Consider the following 9,431-nt stretch of genomic DNA (forward strand, 5'->3'; position numbering starts at 1 on the left):
TTCTAGCACTATGTTCACATCCATTCATAACTACTGGAAAAACTGTAGCTTTGACTAGTGGGAAATTTGTTGGCAAAACAATGCCAAATTTTTAATGTCTGATTTTTTAATTTGCTGTCAGGTGGTTCATAGCTTTTCTTCCAAGAAGTAAGTGTCTTTTTATTTCATGGCTACAGTCATCTTCTGCAGTGATTTCAGTTCAGTTTAATTCAGTCACTCAGTCAGGTCCGACTCTTTGCGACCCCATGAATTGCAGCATGCCAGGCTTCGCTGTCCATCACCGACTCCTGGAGTTCACTCAAACTCATGTCCAGTGAGACAGTGATGCCATCCAGCCATCTCATCCTCTGTCATCCCCTTCTCTCCTGCCCTCAGTCCCTCTGAGCATCAGTCTTTTCCAGTGAGTCAACTCTTCACATGAGGTGACCAAAGAACTGGAGTTTCAGCTTTAGCATCAGTCCTTCAAATAACACCCAGGACTGATCTCCTTCAAAATGGACTGGTTGGATATCCTTGCAGTCCAAGGGACTCTCAAGAGACTTCTCCAACACCACAATTCAAAATCATCAATTCTTCAGCACTCAGCTTTCTTCACAGTCCAACTCTCACATCCATACATGACTATGGGAAAACCATAGCCTTGACTAGACAGACCTGCAACCATTATCTGTAGTGATTCTGGAGGCCCCAAAATAAAGTCTGACACTGTTTCCACTGTTTCCCATCTATTTCCCATGAAGTGATGGGACCAGATGCCATGATCTTCATTTTCTGAATCTTTATCTTTAAGCCAACTTTTTCACTCTCCTCTTCCACTTTCATCAAGTTTTTTACTTCCCCTTCACTTTCTGCCATAATGGTGGTGTCATCTGCATATCTGAGGTTATTGATGTTTCTCCCGGAATCTTGATTCCAGCTTGTGCTTCTTCCAGCCCAGCGTTTCTCATGATGTACTCTGCATAGAAGTTAAATAAGCAGGGTGACAATATACAGCCTTGATGTACTCCTTTTCCTATTTGGAACCAGTCTGTTGTTCCATGTCCAGTTCTAACTGTTGCTTCTTGATCTGCATGAAGGTTTCTCAGGAGGCAGGTAAGGTGGTCTGGTATTCCCATCTCTCTCAGAATTTTCCACATTTTATTGTGATCTACAGAGTCAAAGGCTTTGGCATAATCAATAAAGCAGAAATAGATGTGTTCCTGGAACTCTCTTGCTTTTTCCATGATCCAGCGGATGTTGGCAATTTGGTCTCTGGTTCCTCTGCCTTTTCTAAAACCAGCTTGAACATTTGGAAGTTCAGCATTCCTGTATTGTTGAAGTTTGGCTTGGAGAATTTTGAGCATTACTTTGATAGATTGTGACATGAGTAAACTGTGTGGTAGTTTGAATAATTTTTGGCATTTTCTTTCTTTGGGATTGGAATGAAAACTGACCTTTTCCAGTCCTGTGGCCACTGCTGAGTTTTCCAAATTTGCTGGCATATTGAGTGCAGCATTTTCACAGCATCATCTTTCAGGATTAGAAATAACTCCACTGGAATTCCATCACCTCCACTTGCTTTGTTCATAGAGATGCTTTCTAAGGCCCACTTGACTTCGCATTTCAGGATGTCTGGCTCTAGGTAAGTGATCACACCATCATGATTATCTTGGTCATAAAGATCTTTTTTGTACAGTTCTGTGTATTTTTGCTACCTCTTCTTGATATCTTCTCCTTCTGTTAGGTCCATACCATTTCTGTCCTTTATTGAGCCCATCTTGGCATGAAATGTTCCCTTGGTATCTGTAATTTTCTTGAAGATGTCTCTAGCCTTTCCCATTCTGTTGTTTTCCTCTATTTCTTTGCGTTGATCACTGAGGAAGGCTTTCTTATCTCTTTTTGCTATTCTTTGGAACTCTGCATTCAGATGCTTATATCTTTCCTTTTCTCCTTTGCTTTTCACTATTCTTCTTTTCACAGCTATTTGTAAGGCCTCTTCAGACAGCCATTTTGCTTTTTTGCATTTCTTTTCAATGGAGATAGTCTTGATCCCTGTCTCTTGTACAATGTCACAAACCTCCTTCCATAGTTCATCAGGTATTCTATCTATCAGATCTAGTCCCCTAAATCTATTTCTCACTTTCACTCTATAATCATAAGGGATTTGACTTAGTTCATACCTGAATTTGGAGACCCCAAAATAAAGTCAATCACTGTTTCCACTGTTTCCCCATCCATTTGCCATGAAGTGATATGACTCATCTAGAGCCAGACATCCTGGAATGTGAAGTGAAGTGGGCCTTAGAAAGCATCACTACAAACAAAGCTAGAGGAGGTGATGGAATTCCAGTTGAGCTATTTCAAATCCTAAAAGATGATGCTGTGAAAGTGCTGCACTCAATATGCCAGCAAATTTGGAAAACTCACAGTGGCCACAGGACTGGGAAAGGTCAGTTTTCATTCCAATCCCACAGAAAGGCAATGCCAAAGAATGCTCAAATTACCACAAAATTGCACTCATCTCATATGCTAGTAAAGTAATGTTCAAAATTCTCCAAGCCTGGCTTCAGCAATACGTGAACCATGAACTTCCTGATGATCAAGCTGGTTTTAGAAAAGGCAGAGGAACCAGAGATCAAATTGACAACATCTACTGGATCATGGAAAAAGTTGCAGAAAAACATCTATTTTTGCTTTATTGACCATGCCAAAGCCTTTGACTGTGTGGATCACAATAAACTGTGGAAAATTCTGAGAGAGATGGGAATATGAGACCACCTGACCTGCCTCTTGAGAAATCTGTATGCAGGTCAGGAAGCAACAGTTAGAACTGGACATGGAACAACAGACTAGTTCCAAATAGGAAAAGGAGTACATCAAGGCTGTATATTGTCACCCTGCTTGTTTAACTTCTATGCAGAGTACATCATGAGAAACGCTGGGCTGGAAGAAGCACAAGCTGGAATCAAGATTGCCAGGAGAAATATCAATAACCTCAGATATGCAGATGACACCACCCTTATGGCAGAACGTGAAGAGGAACTAAAAAGCCTCTTGATGAAAGTTAAAGAGGAGAGTGAAAAAGTTGGCTTGAACCTCAACATTCAGAAAACGAAGATCATGGCATCCAGTCCCATCCCTTCATGGGAAATAGATGGAGAAACAGTGGAAATAGTGTCAGACTTTATTTTTGGGGGCTCCAAAATCACTGCAGATGGTGACTGCAGCCATGAAATGAAAAGACGCTTATTCCATGGAAGAAAAGTTATGACCAACCTAGATAGCATATTGAAAAGCAGAGACATTACTTTGCCCACTAAGGTCCATCTAGTCAAGGCTATGGTTTTCCACTAGTCATGTATGGATGTGAGAGTTGAACTTTGAAGAAGGCTGAGTGCTGAAGAATTGATGCTTTTGAACTGTGGTGTTGGAGAAGACTCTTGAGAGTCCCTTGGGCTGCAAGGAGATCCAACCAATCCATTCTGAAGGAGGTCAGCCCTGGGATTTCATTGGAAGGACTGATGCTAAAGCTGAAACTCCAGTACTTTGGCCACTCATGCGAAGAGTTGATTCATTGGAAAATACGTTGATGCTGGGAGGGATTGGGGGCAGAAGCAGAAGGGGACGACCAAGGATGAGATGGTTGGATGGCATCACTGGCTTGATGGACTGCAGCCATGAAATTAAAACACACTTGCTTCTTGGAAGAAAAGCTATGACCAACCTATTGGTCATTGGTCACCTATTTAAAGCATATTAAAAGGCAAAGACATTACTTAACAGCAAACTTTCATCTAGTCAAAGCTATGGTTTTTCCAGTGGTTATGTATGGATGTGACAGTTGGACTATAAAGGAAGCTGAGTGCCGAAGAATTGATGCTTTTGAACTGTGTTGTTGGAGAAAACTCTTGAGAGTCCACTGGGCTGCAAGGAAATCCAACCAGTCCATCCTAAAAGAATTCAGTGTTAAATATTCATTGGAAGGACTAATGCTGAAACTGAAACTGCAATTCTTTGGCCACCTGGTGGCCAAACCAGAACCAACTCATTCGAAAAAACCAGAAACAACTCATTCAAAAAGACCCTGATGCTGGGAAAGATTGAAGACAGGAGGAAAAGGGGACGACAGAGGATGAGATGGTTGGATGAAATCACTGGTGTGATGGACATGAGTTTGAGTAGGCGCCAGGATTTAGTGATGGACAAGGAAGCTTGGCATGCTCTAGTCCATGGGGTCACAAAGATTTGGGTACGACTGAGCAACTGAAGTTAGTATTTACTTTATTGAAGTGATGTTTCCAGAAGTAAATTTGAGTAAAAGTTCAATTACTAGGCCAGATTTTTTTTTTGCTTTCTCACTTATGTTAAACTTATATTATTCAACCATCTCTAATAAATTGGTGATGTCATTAACAAGGGATGAACTGTAACACCTAAGAATAAAAATATTACACATAAGTCTTCAAGTCTACTTTTCCAGGTAGTCAAAAGATTTAGACACAGAAATCCATTTTATACTACTTATAATGTCTTAGATATAGAAAGAATCACCTACACTCCAGAAACAATAAAAATTTTTGTAGGAATGTGTGAGTCAATAATGATAAAAATTTAGTATTTCTTTTTTTTGGTGGATAAATATATAATATAATAAGAGAAGAGTAAACATATTTGGATATTGGTCAGTGTCTTTTTAAATACAGGATAAATCTATCTTAAATAAATAAAATAAATGATATGAAGATGAGATTCTTGTGACTTTTCTGGCAGCCCAGTGATTAAGGCTCAAAACTTCCACTGCAGGGGCACAGGTTTGGACCTTGATTAGGAAACTAAAATCCCACATGCAACGTGGCACAGTCAAAAAAAAAGATAAAATTCTTTTTTATTTTTAAATTTATTTTTATTTTTTTAATTTAAATTTATTTATTTTAATTGGAGGCTAATTACTTTACAATATTGTATTGGTTCTGCTTAATATTTAGCAGACATCAAACGTTGTCTTAAGGTCATTTTCTTATTTAATTTTACAAATGAGAACACTGAAGCAGAAAGAGATTAAACTATTAGGTTTAAGGTAATACACCTAAGAGGAAGATGAGGCAGGATTTGTACTCAAAGTTCAAACTTTTAAAAATATTAAGAGCTGCCAATGTCATGTTTCCAAGGAAAATTAAATCATCATTTTGTTGATGGGGATAATTTCTTATGTTTCAGATATTTGTAAGAATTTCTTATTTCTTTTTCCTGACTGACCAAAGTTATGTTGTAAGAATATCAGTCATTCAAGTTTTGTTCTGGCCAGAGTACTTATTAGTTGAATGGTTTTGAGTAAATTATTAACATTTGTTTTTCAATGATGTTATGACTTAGGAAAACTAAAGTGACTACGTATATATTGATTAGAATATCAATATTTAAGTACATGTCTCACTTATATTGATGTGTGATTAGCATGATACAGACAGAAATTCAAGATGCCTGCCTTCATTGAACTTGTGGTCTAATAGTAGGAGGCTGCAAATGTTATCCAAATGCTAAGTCATTTCAGTCATGTCTGACTCTTTGCAACCCTACCAACTATAGCATGCCAGGCTCTTTGGCCTATAGGATTCTCCAGGTAAGAGAACTAGAGTGGGTTGCCATACTCTCTTCCAGGGGTCCTCCTGACCCAGGGATCAAACTCTCATGTCTTATGTCTTCTGCACTGGAGACATACCACTACTTTACCACTTTAACACTACTGCCACTTGGCAAGCCCTCATTCTAGGACACAGGAATCTAAATCCAGAGTCACAGAGTTTGCAACCATGAGGAAACATACCAAGTAGATCCGAAAAGTACTAGGCTCCAGATTTGGTAGAAGCATATTAATGGCTTTTTACTGTTTATGCCAATATGACTGTCGTACTCTCAATGAATGGGCTAAACATGGCAAGAATTCATAATATATAAATACTAGAATATCAGACTAACAAGAAAATCAAAAATCAGATGCCAGGTTACACAGAAACACAAAAACCAAAGGCAAGACAAATACTATAAGTGATATATTCCAGATGGACAAAGCAGAAGTAGAAAAAGCAAGAGTTCACACTAGCCATTTGAGTGAAAGATACTGATGGTTTTCTAACTGATGATTTAAAGGAACTTGCTGTTCTTTTCTTTAGCTAGTTAATAATTTTAGCTATGAAATATAGAGCTAATAAGTGACATAAAGTGAATGGTACCAATAGCCAAAAAGGAAAATATTTTAACAAATAGTACATCTTGATCCATGTTACAGTTATTATATTTTCTCTCCCATGGGGGAAAAATATGGATTTTTTGTAAAACTTAATTGGAAAAGTCACCATGAGTAATAATAATATTATATGATTATCACAACCCTATTGGATTTTGAAATCTAACTCTGGATCATCTTTGCATCCATACTAAGCAGATTTGCTACTGAAAGAATTGAGTTAAAATCATTCAGTATAGATATCAGAGATGGCAATAGCACCGCACTCCAGTACTCTTGCCCAGAAAATCCCATGGACGAAGGAGCCTGGTGGGGTGCAGTCCATGCGGTCGCTAAGAGTTGGACACGACTGAGCAACTTCACTTTCACTTTTCAATTTCATACACTGGAGAAGGAAATGGCAACCCACTCCAGTGTTCTTTTTTTTTTTTTTTTAATGTTAGCTCATATGTTTATTAACCAATGTACAATTACAAAAATATGGAACGCTTCACGAATTTGCGTGTCATCCTTGTGCAGGGGCCATGCTAATCTTCTCTGTATCGTTCCAATTTTAGTATATGTGCTGCCGAAGCGAGCACCACTCCAGTGTTCTTGCCTGGAGAATCCCAGGGACCGGGAGCCTGGTGGGTTTCTGTCTATGGGGTCGCACAGAGTCGGACACGACTGAAGCGACTTAGCAGCCACAGCAGCAGCAGCATTCAATATAAATATAAACTACATTAACTTGTTTTCAGATTTTCATACCCTATGGAAAAGTTAAATCCAGAAAGAAAAAAAAAATCCTCATAAATATAAACATATTTAATTGGAAAATGCAAAGAGGCTAATCAGTCCCAGGTTTTAAATTCCTAGATGTGTTTATTGGTTATTCTGAGTACAGATTAGTTGAAAAGAAAAATTCAAGTCAAGATTTCGCTAATGCATTGGAATTCAGTCTATGTTTATCTACTCATAGTAATAGACATAGTTTGTTTTGTGATGAGTTCCCCAGTTTTCTTTCCTTTTCATTTCTAGTCCTGTTCCCTAAGAAAATCAGTATCTAGAAATCCTAGCTCCAAACTATCTCCAGTGAAGAATCTGTTCAATTGTGATTTACTAGCAAGAGACTGAAATAAGAATAGTGAGCAAATTGGAAAAGTGATCATATGTTTACATATTACTTTTTCTGGAAAGAATCTTGGATAAACAAACTGAGATCCATGAATGACCTAGAGAGCAAGGTCTGGGACTCAAACCCATCTCTTTTTACTTCTAGGCTAAGGTTCTTTCATGGGAGCCTGAATGAAGCAAAACAAAACATCTTTACCTTAACTTTAAGAAAATCAGAAGTAATTCTGATACAATGTCCAGCAAATGGAAGAAAATATATACAGCAGAAATGGAGAAATTTTATTGGGTCAAGATAATAGAATTTAGATATATATAACTGAAGTGAGAGTCTGTGGTATATGTTCATATGTATATATATTACAGATAATATCATAGCACAGAAGATTTACCATTTTATTTGAAAATGTCTTCTTGTTTTAACAAAGGTTCTTTATTTTTCATTTACTTTTTTAATTGAAGTATAGTTGATGTGCAGTGTCATGTTAGTTCCAGGTGTACAGTACAATGATTGAGTTGTACAATAGATAAACACATTCCTTTTCATATTGCTTTCCTTTATAGATTCTAACAAAATATTCAGTATAGTTCCTTTTGCTGTGCGATCGGTCCTTGTTGGTTATCTATTTTATATACAGTAGTGTGTATATGTTAATCCCAACAACTGTACTTTAAATCGGATTGTTTTCACTAATTGCTTTGAAGAATGCATAGCAGAGAGCCTCCTAAATCAGGTCTTCATTAGGATATACTCAAAACAGATCTGGCCCCTGTAGGCAGTGAATTAAATATGGTAGAATGATTCAAATCCCAGTACTTAATACCTACTCTAACTGAATAAGATTAGCATTCTAGACTTACCCTTTCTATATAGACTAAATACATCCTAAACTGCTGAATAATTCAGTAGAATTTGATGAAATAAAAGCAAATACTTCATTCTAGCTTTTATGGTTAGAGTGGTGTGCTTTTGAACAAAACAGAAAATTGTTCTCAGTCCATGCATAGACAACCAATCTACTGTTGCCTTTTGAAAAGCAGTACAAGATTCAGCACGAAAAGAGCAACATATCTGGTGCTAAGCTCTGATGCTTAAGTGAGTATGCAAAGAATTATTTATTATACAAGGGAGATATACTGTACACTCATGGTAAGTGCAGTGTATCAAAGGCCACTGGTGTAAAGGGCTGGGCAGGTATATGATTAAGAAGACTTCACATTTACTGTGAGGTTGTTTAGAAATCCCTTATCTATTTTTTTATGGCTTCTGTTGAATAATCTGGAGACCAGCTAATAATTTCCTGACACTGTAATACTAGTTTCAATTTTCTGACTAGCTTATTCAAGCTTAAATACCCTCCATGGGCTTACATATGAATAACATTTGTTCAGAATCCAAAATGGGCTGAAATGATTTTTTTTTCCCCTCACAGCACTTGTAGATGTGTCCCAAAGGGGTAAAAGCAAAATTTAAAAATAGAAAAAGGCAGAAAAGAGGATATGATATTATAATAATGAGTTTGCATAAACCACTAAAATTTCATCATCTGAGTAAAGTACTAATAACTACAGTAGATATTTTAAGAACAAAAATTGACTAAATGCTACTAGATGCCTGACCATATGTTTTATACTTAATATAGATTATATAATACAAACAATAATAATCCAAACATACTGCTTTTATCAGTCTCATTTTGTAGGATATTGAAAGTGAATTATGTAGAGTAAATTACCAAGATTATCCATATAATGAAAAACGAGTGAAACTCTTATCTGTTGCACTATTTCATGTTAAATCTTAGTACCATACACACTTTTATATTTGCTTCTTTTTAACATGAGGCATGAAATGGAAGGTGTGGAACTTGTCCTGAAGTACGTACCTTTAAGAGAAGGATATAAATAATCTAGAGCAGTGCTGTTCAATAAACTTTGAAAGTGATGGAAAACTTTGGTGCTGTTTAATAGGGTAGTCACTAGTCACATGTGACTACTGAGAACTTTAAATATTTCAAGTAAGACTGAAGAACTTACTTTTAAATCCTATTAAAGTTTAATTTTTAATGCAAATAGTCACATGTATTATATTGGACAA

At 37.0% G+C, this 9,431-nt stretch overlaps 1 non-coding gene across 1 annotated transcript; it reads right to left on the bottom strand.

Annotated features, from left to right (window-relative positions):
* Window positions 1-6,697: 6,697 nt before the first annotated feature.
* LOC114116730 (U6 spliceosomal RNA) lies at window positions 6,698-6,804 on the bottom strand. The gene has a single exon (XR_003590557.1). It is a non-coding gene; the product is annotated as a U6 spliceosomal RNA (small nuclear RNA).
* Window positions 6,805-9,431: the final 2,627 nt, after the last annotated feature.

Source organism: Ovis aries, chromosome 10 (assembly GCF_016772045.2).
Source record: "Ovis aries strain OAR_USU_Benz2616 breed Rambouillet chromosome 10, ARS-UI_Ramb_v3.0, whole genome shotgun sequence".
NCBI classification, from domain to species: Eukaryota; Metazoa; Chordata; class Mammalia; order Artiodactyla; family Bovidae; genus Ovis; species Ovis aries.